At 30.2% G+C, this 11,379-nt stretch overlaps 1 pseudogene; it reads left to right on the top strand.

Moving 5' to 3' along the window:
• The first annotated feature begins 5,977 nt into the window (after positions 1-5,977).
• Positions 5,978-7,757, top strand: LOC100777950 (probable xyloglucan endotransglucosylase/hydrolase protein B; annotated as a pseudogene).
• The last annotated feature ends 3,622 nt before the right edge of the window (positions 7,758-11,379 follow it).

The following is an 11,379-nucleotide window of genomic DNA, read 5'->3' on the forward strand; positions in this document are numbered from 1 at the left end:
CAAAAAAGGAAAAACCCATTGCGCATCCCCAAAAGGAAGGGGAAATAAAAGGCCACCTTAAAGCAAGGTAAAGGCCCCTCCGGGTCAAAACCGGGTAAATAAGGGGAAAACCAAAATTTTTATCCCTGTTAAAACTAGGAATTTTAGGGGATAAAAAAGGGGGGTTGAATTAGAAATCCCCCCCCCCCCCCCCCCCCAATGTAACAAAGAGTTTCTTTTTTTCTTTTTTTATGTATTAACAAAGAGTTTCCTTTTTTCTTTTTTTATGTATTAACAAAGAGTTTCCTTTTTTCTTTTTTTATGTATTAACAAAGAGTTTCTTTTTTTCTTTTTTTATGTATTAACAAAGAGTTTCCTTAAGCGTTGACGAATGACAATAACGTATCCGAACATTATTTGGTCTTGGTTTGATTCCGGGCTTTCTATGTATGTATCGGAATGGAGCTGTCACCTCAAGATCATGAATGCCGAAAACACAAAATCAAGGTGATTCTACAATTCTTATATACCAACTAATAATGCTGTAATTATTGCTCAACTCCAGTTAACAATAACATAAACATGGCTTTTATATATATATTTCAAATCATGTGAGATAGTTTGTACATTCCTCCAACTCGCCACTCCGAAATTATTAAAAGTTACATACATATCTTTGCACCCAACTCATGATCCCACATGCAATGCTTTTCTTTTTAGTTTTCTTCAGATTTATGTGTCAGGTTTCAACTGCCAAAGTGCCATGTATATCGACAATAACGGGTTATTCAGACAGAGACTTGTTTTATCATTCATTCTTTCAATTGTTTTAGTTTATAAAAGAACTTATTCATCGCCTCTTTAGGTACATAATTGGTTTCATATGCCTGTGCCTTTCCCAATGGTATAGCTGTAACACTGATTCTTACAATTTGTTGGGTATTAATTCTGAGCTTTACGTTTTGAAATTTTTAAAAATTAAGATGAGTTTTTAGTTTAATTTATAACCTTTAAAATGAAAGGAGAGACGATTATGAAAACATAAGTTAACTTAGTAATGTAAATAATGGTAGGAATGTATATAGTAGTAGTGACAATTAAGGTATGGTAGCATGAATGACATGGCAATGATGGTACTCATAAGAGTAATAACAATAAATACATTGAAGATAATGATATTGACAACAATAACAACAATCCTGATTTATATATTAATAAGATTTAACAGAGTTGGTAGATGATTAAGTTTTTTAAATATATATATTGATGAGTTTGATTCCTTAGAGGTGTATATGGATAATACTTTATTTAAAGAGACAAAATTCAATTCGATAATCTTTATATCTCAAAAGTTAGTCCGGTTACTTTTGACTATGAAAATATGTTACTTTTATAATAAAAAAAAGTCATGATTATTGTAATGATCATAATGATGATAATGACAACAATCGTCACGGATGACAATGACTCTAATAATAATAGCAATGACTATAATAAAGATAGTGATAGCAACACTATTGTCATTAGTTGATGATAGTGATGATAAGTGTTAATTGTGACTATGATATATGTCAATTGAGTAATAGTGACAATGAATGATCATCAATAGATGTTATGTTAAATACATATAAATAATTTTGAGTTTAACTTTTATGTCAATATTAATATTCTTATACTATCAAGTATCAACCAATTAAAAATTACAAAAAAGTATTATTTTTACACACACAATAAGGATAATTTTTACACACAAAAAAATTATACAAGGTGATATGTGATTGGATTGTAATGTAAAAAATGTTATTTTACCATTACATTCTAGTTAAATTCAAGAGTTTATTTTCTTTGTGTTATATAAATAATTTGGATTAACTAAGTTTTTAGTTCCTAATTTTTTTAAAATTTTTATTTTTAGTCTTTAAATTTTTGTTTGGTTGGTTAAAGTCCTGGGTCTCAACTTTTTGTTGTTAAACTTTTGGTGGACTAGTCAAGGTTCCAAAACTTTTAGAAATTTTAATTTTTAGTTCTTAAATAAAAGTTTGAATTAATTATTTTTATTTACTTAATGATATTTCAAGGACTAAAAATAGAATTTTTCAAAAGTATAGGAACTAAAACTTTAATAAAAAAAATTGAGGGACCTTAACCACTCAAAACAAAATTTTAAAAACTAAAAATCTAATTTCAACAAAGTTTAGGGACTAAAAACTTAATTAACCCAGATATTTTACACTATAAATCAATAAATTTCTTTATGATAATGGTGATTTTTATGATTATTATTATAAAAGTTAATTTTATGATTAAAATCTTTATATTATCAATGTGTAGTTTATTTACTTTAAATACATCAAACAAACTCATTTTTAGACAAACTAAATTAAATAATGTGATGTTCTTATAATTATATATTTATAAAATTATTAAAATATATGAAATGAAAAAACAAACCAAACATGCTTGCACCTCCTTCTCAGAATTTTGTAAATGCAAGTTTGGCCCCGGCTTACATAGGAATTAGGAAATGATTTGAAATATAAGATTGGTTTTGCCACCCTAATAGGAAGTTAAGAGATATGATAGTGTACCCTAAAAGTTAAAGAAACAAAAGAAAAGCGCATGCACGGGCCATTGCACCAAAACCAACAGACACTTGGTCCCAATCCCATTTGGTTTTTCTTCTTTAAAACTATATTTATTTGCTGCAAGTTCTATTCCCAAATGCATGTTCACAATTAATAAGAGTTTGTTGCTACGTCCAATTTCGATTTTGAGGCCCATTGTCTTGTAAATCCAAGCAAATCAGAAGATGAATACAAATTTACGGTTGTTTTAAGATAGTGCGTTGCAAATGTGGTCTCTTTCTGACATTGGCTCCTTATTCAATGGATGAGAGTCCTACATTTCTTGAGACTCTCTTATGAGTAATCTAGTATGATAAAATTTTCAATACAGTCCTCTTACTCATGTTTTCCTTAGAGTCACAGCATATAGTTATTTTTTGTTATCTTATGAAGCGTACGTGATACGTTTTTTGTAGAGATATAATCCAATCATCTTTATAGAAGGTGTGTATATATGTTGGGGTAATAAAAATATATGGCTTACATTAGTCTCTTGTTTAACTAATTTATTTATTTTAATTATACAAATTTAATAAACTTTTAACGAGTTAGAAGCAATATTTAAGATGATAAATTATTTATATAATTATCATGGAAGGAGTAAATTAATTAGTATGAAATTATTCTAACTTAATATGAAATCTTAAGTTCAACACCTAAACATGCAAGTTGATTAAATACTAAAAGGAAGAATCTTGTCACTTACAATAATGTTATTCAATTTGAGTAGAATTATTTTCAAAGAAAAATAAATTGTGAGCTTAAACAAAAAAATATTTATAATTTTATCACTTACAGTAGTCTTATCTAATTTGAGTAGGATTGTTTGCATAATTAAAATAAAAATATTTGATAAAAAGAAAATTTTCAATACTTTTTATATAATAGATATAAAACTTAATTGTACTTTTTGTTCTCCAAAATTTTCCAATCCCGCAAATTTTGCTGCAACTTTTTTTTGACAAATTTTGCCTTCACAGCCAAATCATCACAAATAAGATTTTGTAGCATTTTTTCCTTTAAACTATCACAATTGGGACAATCTATGACAATTTTCTAAGTGAGTGAAAATTTCACTAAAAGAATTTTGGGACAAAATTTGCGAAATTGTAAAATTTTGAAAGGAAAGGTCCAATTAACCTAAATATAAATAAACACCCACTTTCTTTTCATGTCTCTATTTCTTTTCCATTACATCATTTATACTGTATTATTTATTTTAATATAATATTTATATTATTTTAAATTAAAATAATAAAAATTTAATATTAAATTCCCATAATAATCTTACTTAGAGAACTAAAATTGCAATTAATCCAAGAAGTAACGGTATACATAATACAAGCAAAATGATTTAGTGACTTTGATTATAATTGAAGAGAAATGTTAAAGGAGGGGTTTCAATCCATGTCGTCTACTTTTCTTATTACCACAAAAGCCACTAAACTATTTTTTAAATAAAAGTATATTAATTCAAAAAAGTACTAAATACAAAGCATAGCGATCCAATGATCCAGCCTCAAAACAACCAAAAGTTCAAACAACCCAAATTCAAAAGAACCTCTCTAAACCTATAACATCAGCTCTGCAATGCGAGCTCTCATCTTATTACTATTGCAACCCCGTATGTTATCATATTTATAATGTTATTTCGTATAGTATCTATATCTTTTGGTTTCCCAAAGCAATGTTCATTCCTATAGTTCCATAAACCGTAGATGGTTTCAGTTACTGCTAACCTTAGTAAAGCCGCCTTCCACCCTTTGTCAGATCCGTAGCGGAGTAATCAAATGATTTCTCTATCCCAGGTATTTGATTCATGATAAAAATCGATCCACACCAGAATATCTTTCCACACTTTTCTCATAGTGGTACAACCAAAAAATAAGTGGGCAGTAGTTTCTTCTGCATCACAGAAACAACAGGTGTTGTTTGCAACAATTCCATATCTCACAAGCCGAGTTTTCGTTGCAAGCTTTTGGTGGCAAGTGAGCCACAAGGTCATAACTGCTCGAGGTCTTGCTGCATTACAGTACATCAATTTCCTCCAAGGCATAACCTCACCATCATTTTTCCTAAGTTTCATGTAGATATTTGTCATACAAAATTTCTCTTTCATCATCATGTCTTCCCACTTCCCTTGGATAGACAACACTTTTTCTCTGTTATTCAAAATCGCTTTCATTATCCAAGCCACTAAACTATTTGATATATATATTTCATAGTATAATAATATATTATATATAGAATTACTACATGAGTTATTCACACATTTAATTCTCAATATTAAATAAATAATAGAGTATAAGTAATCTAATGAAAAATAAATAGAGAGATGTTTGCAAAATGAGATGAAAGAGAAAGTGAATGTATGTTTATATTTTTCGTAAGACAAATATTGAAAGTTATTATGATAAATTTATTTATCAAATATTTTTATTTTAATTATACAATTTATTTCTTAAATTATATAAATTTTTTATTAAGTTATACAAATAATATATCATTCAAAAGAAATAATTTATCATCTTAAATATTGCACCCAATTAAAAGTTTATTAAGCTTGTATAATTAAAAGTAAAATAAATAAATTAAATATTTAATGAATAAATAAACTTATAATTAATACTACATGTTATTGATTTTTGTTAACATGTTAGTGTCACAAACACTAATGAGAATGTTAATGATCCATGTTGATGTCACATTTATTATCACATGAACTTCAAAGTGTCACCATAAAATTAACTGTTATTAAATAATAAGTAAATTATCAAACTAATAGATATACTTAGATCAAATTATTTATTCTTAAAGCTTGAGAGAATAAATTTATGAAATTAAAAACAGAGTGACCAAATAAAATCACAAATTAAAAATTGTAGGATGATAAAAAGTATAATGAAGTCTAAATTTTTTCTTAATAATATATTTTATATACATAAATATCAAGATGGAATTCATGCTGTCATGTTTATGGAACTGAAGATTCATTTCTCTTAAATCAATACACAGTTTTCTTCGAATTCATTTTTTTAATTCAATTGTGTATGTTTCCGCGTTTTAAAAATAATAATACAAATTGGCTCTCTTACTTTATACTTAATTTTTTTAATAGTTAATAAAATGTCTACACTGCATGAGACAGTCCACTTCAGGTAAGAAATGATTGATGACTAATAAACACTTAGAGTGACAATATCTGTTACTTCTAACTTTCTAATATCCCAATAATGAAGATAAATATACCGATTATGACCAAGAAAGAAAAATGTTCAAGGAGAGAGGAGTAAAGAGTCAAACTTCCAAGACAGGGTCATGTGTCTATATATATCCATTTGTGGCAACAAAGACTTGCACAACATCTTCAGCTTTCCCTCGTTGAACACAAAGAAAATTATGGGTTCTTCTTTGTGGACTTTGTGTATAATTTTGGCTTCACTAGCTTCTGCTGCATTCTGTGCCTTTCCACGGAGGCCAGTGAATGTTCCATTCGGCCGAAACTACGTTCCCACTTGGGCTTTTGATCACATCAAATACTTCAAGGGGGTTCTGAAATTCAACTTCATCTTGATAAGTACACTGGTACGTAATATATTATCTGTTCTTCACACCACAAAAGTTCAGAATAACCATCCCTTATTATCTATTTAGTTGTAAACTTGGTATATTAAATTTTCGTGTTTCATACAATTTTGATCAGGTACTGGCTTCCAGTCCAAAGGGTCATACTTGTTTGGTCACTTCAGCATGAACATAAAGATGGTTCCTGGCGATTCAGCTGGCACGGTCACTGCTTTTTATGTATGCACAATTTCTTTCTATTTTTAATACATTGTATACTCCATATATAATTTTTTAAAATATTATTATAAAGATAAACAATTTTATCATACGTGACAATTTATTAGATAATAATATAAAAAACTTTATACTATTAATAATATTCTAATTAAACTATATATGTGTGGATTAGTTTTCAAATTTTTGTTTCGACCTTGTTGTATATTTGCTATGATTGGAATCCTGCAGTTATCTTCTCAAAATGCGGAGCATGATGAGATAGATTTTGAGTTCTTGGGGAACAGAACAGGACAACCTTACATATTGCAAACAAATGTTTTCACCGGAGGCAAGGGTGACAGAGAGCAAAGAATCTTTCTCTGGTTTGATCCCACAAAAGCATACCACAGATACTCTGTACTATGGAACATGTATCAAATTGTGTAAGTACTCCCCCCAAAACGTCACTCTATATATTTTCACATAGAAAAGTAAACAAAACCGCAACATGTCAATGAAAGTACTATACTATGCTTTAATAGCAACACAAACTAACAAAAGTTGTGGAGTTGATAAGGACAATCCTCATATTCTACAGGAAAGTGAATTCGATGAGTTTTACTGCTGATTTAAAAATGTTTTTTAGTGGATAATTTATAATTATTATCATAAAGGTTCATTGAGCATGAAGGTCTGTTCTGGCCCCAATGAATTACCAGGTTCAACTTATCTAAATTTTATTGTTATCAACCAAAAAATAACATCATGACTCAAAATGTGGGGTACACAGGTTCCTAGTGGATAACATCCCAATGAGGGTGTTCAAGAACCTAAACGGCTTGGGAGTGAAGTTCCCCTTTGATCAACCCATGAAGGTATACAACAGCTTGTGGAATGCTGATGACTGGGCCACAAGGGGTGGATTGGAGAAAACAGATTGGTCCAAAGCACCATTCATCGCAGAATACATAGGGTTCCACATTGATGGGTGTGAAGCCTCAGTGAATGCCAAGTTCTGTGCCACACAGGGCAAGAGGTGGTGGGATCAAGCACAGTATCGTGACCTTGATGCTTCTCAATGGCGTTGGCTCAGGTGGGTGCGCAGGAAATACACCATCTACAACTACTGCACTGACAGAAGCCGCTACCCTCAGCTTCCACTTGAATGCAGAAGAAACCGTGACATTTAAAATTTAAATTCACATGTACCATGTTTATGGTTGCTACCATAAGTTTCTTATTATATTATTGATCATTTACCTTATACTTTATTCGTACCATTATTTATTACCATTGTATTGTTTGAGTTGTTTGAGCTGTGTAATTAAGGAGTGGGGTTTGTATGTATACAGAGGAGAACCTCTATAATGAAGTTATATATTGTTGTGTAATTCTATTGTACTCATTCTTAATCTCAGCCTTGGCACCACCGATCCCAATATTGAATTCTTAAAATTATACTAAATACATTTTTTATTCCTTAATGGTAACAACAACAGCTTGTTGCTGCATCCATTTCCGATCTCGAGGTCCGTTAATTCCTCGTTATTTTAACTTGCTCCTTTTAGTATAAAGTGGATATCCATTTTGATTAATAAAAATTAAAAACGTTGGGTTTGCTTCACTTGATTCATGAAAGAAAGAAGACATTAATATACTCTTTTGTAGAAAGTAATATCATGATTATTTGTGTTCAAATCACGAGATTGAACAGTTGATGAATTAATGTTAATTCTTATGACGAGACAAAGGGTCTGTATAGAAGAAATGATTTATAGTAATTTATTTTAACTTATTTTATGAAATAAAATTTTACTTAAATATATTTTTTATATATATTTTTTATATAATGTATCTCTTTTCAATTTATTATCAATTTTTTTATATAATACATTAATAAATCTTGATTTGTTAAATAATAATATGAAAAACTGATGAAATATCATTTTACTAGTAAGAATATGACATATTATTGTATCATTTTACTTAAATAAGAATATGACATATTAATAAAATATTCCATTATCAATTATGACTTAGACCATCTTTGATTCACACAATTCATTTTTTTTTCATATTTGTGTGTAATTCTTTTGATTTTTTTAGGCTTATCTTGTATTAATAACTTTGAAAATATTAATTAGTAAAAATAAAAAAATATTTTTTAGATAATAATTTGAAAGAAGTATATTACAGATATATAAAAAAAACATATTTAAGTCCATTTATTTTACTAAATCCTTCAAACTAGTTTGTGAAAATAACTTACGATTTATTTATTCATTATAAAAATTTAGGGAAATGGTATAGCGTACTCTGTGACTTACTCCTTCAAATTACTTATAACCATTTTTTTCTTCTAAATTTTAAAATGTAAAATTGCATTCAACTTGTATTTATCTTGATGAATAAATTGAGATGACAAAAGTGGTGCAATTAAAGAGAAATAGTTACATTTGATTTGAGAGAGAGGACATTTTGGAGTGATAGCAATGTTGCAACAAAGAGATAAGCATAATATTATACTTATAGCTCTGGCTCTCTCCCACTCTGGTGCATACACCCACAAAGGTAAAGCCTCACCGTCGAATTGCCGCCGGATCCTCCCCTCTGACGACGACCCTCACACGCGTGACGGAGACGCTGGGAGTGGTGGTGTCATGCGCGTGGTAAAATGAGTAGAATGAGTTTCCAGCGATGTAGTGGGCGAGGTTGAAGGCGAGATAAGGGGTGAGGATGGTGATGAGAATTTGAGCGGCATGGAGGTGGAGGCGGTGTTGTACGCACACCCAGCGTTGAACAAGGTGGCAGTGGTGGCGCGACCGAATGAGTTTTTGGGGGATATGTCGTGCGCGTTTGTGAGGCTGATGGGGGGTTTGGTGGCGCCGCCGTCGGAGAAGGTTGTGGTGCGGTTTTGCTGAAAGAGGTTGTCGCACTTCATGGTGCCCAAAATGGTGGTGTTTAAGGAAGCTACGGGGAAGTTTTTGTTTGGTTTTTTGAGTGAATTAAGTTTGATTGGTAGAAGAATTGCAAGAACAAGCTAATGTTTGCAACTACTGGAAGTGACACCAGAAAATGTATCATGATTCAAAATGTTTGGGTGGTGAGGGAGAATGATATCTATGGGCTTGGTGGGGGAGGACGATTTCTGACCTAACACATCAGAATCTTGTTGTGTGGTGTACCCTTTGGTTATAAACCGGGAGGTATTGACCAACAACACACAACGGTCTAAAGGCTAAGAAGGGACCTTCACGTTTCAGAAAATAGAGTAAAAGAAGTAGGATAAAGGTAACTTTTGATCGTGGGGAGTGGGTAGAGAGGGGGTGTAGCCAAAAGGCTGAAATTCAGTCTGCGATGATAAGGCCCATGGCTCTAGGTGCAGGAAATGAAAAAAAATTCAAATTTTGGAGGTGAGAATCAATAAGAACATTTCCTATAAGGGAGTTGTAAAAGCGGCAGATATTATAAGTAGGGAGGTTGAATCATGATGTTAGAAATTTTTAAAATCTTTTTGTAATCAAATAAAGTTTTCATTTGAAAGAATTTTTTTTTATAAAATAGATGATAATATATTTTAAAAAATACAATCAAACGAAGAAAAATGATTTTGTTAAAAGATGTTTTTAAATAAGGATCAACTACATAGAATTATATTGTTCATCTTTATCTCTTAAATTATGTTTACTTCTTGACAAATTATCAAATTTCGTTAACTTCATAATTTATAAATATTATGTGATGACCACTTTTGACTCTACAAGTACAGCTCTACCTCAAGTTTAATTAACATCCAGTATTTTTTGTCTATTTTAGACAACTACAGTCTATAAACAAGTTAGAAGAGATTTGTTGGTTGTGTTTGCACAATGACTAAATTTATGATGGTCTGAAAAACGAATTTATAATCAATACTTAGTCTTTTCTCTCAATATGTTCAAGGTATTTTCAGGGCTATTTCTAACTTTACAAGAATACACAAAATGTTTTTTTATATAGAAAGAATAATGTGTTTTCGCATAAGAGTTCATATCTTCAAAGTTTCTTATATATATATATATATATATATATATATATATATATATAGGTCTTGTCTTTAAGTGTTTATTGTTTCACAACGAATAGAATTTTTTACTTGTTTTTCGTCTGATGAATGTGATCATTTGAGCATTTATTGTTTGCATTAAATGCACATCTTTTCTTCATGTAGAGAGTCCATTCTTTTGTCACTCGCATGTTAAACACTACAAAATACCTTCTTTTGGGTCAGAGCACGTATATGCAACAAAACTCTTTTGATGGCGATAGAGGAATCTCAGATCTTAACTTCATTTATTCTTCATAGGATTCGACAAATCCTAGTAAAATATTTCTGCAAAACAAATATTAAATGAAGTCTTAAATGTCATCTTTAATGTCATATAGATCATGTTTTTATTTGGCTATCGTCTAAAACATTAGACACAAATTTTACAAGGCATGTTCTCATAGCACATAAGACTCACCTTTTAACTTTTCTATTTGTTTACATCTAATCAAAATAATTAAAGGGTTTGATTCGTCTTAAGACACAAATCTCTTTTAACTTAACAAGTGTTTTTTTGTTTTCCTTGGTTATCTAGTTTTTATGAAGTCAGAGGTTTGGTAACCAAGAGGTGGGTGGTGTGTTATGTCTTTATTTGAACATTATGTATGATAACTAAAAAATTTGAGTTAATTTGATAGTCAATTTTGGCTAAGAATGATTGCAATTTCTTTACTTTACTGTTATTTTTAATGAAATAATAAAGAAATTAATATCTTTGCAGTTTTTTTATTAACAGAATGTAAAAAAAGAAGATTTCAAGTGCTTTGAAGGAAAATTAATACAAAAACTTGAAGTAAAAGCCTTGAAGAAAAAGTTGAAGATTGGGACAGCTTTCTTAGCACGAAAGACAGGCCTAGCGTGTTTCCTCGCTTAACGGTCAGCTCACGCTTAGCACGAAGAAGGCCC

This window comes from Glycine max, chromosome 19, assembly GCF_000004515.6.
Source record: "Glycine max cultivar Williams 82 chromosome 19, Glycine_max_v4.0, whole genome shotgun sequence".
Taxonomy (NCBI): domain Eukaryota; kingdom Viridiplantae; phylum Streptophyta; class Magnoliopsida; order Fabales; family Fabaceae; genus Glycine; species Glycine max.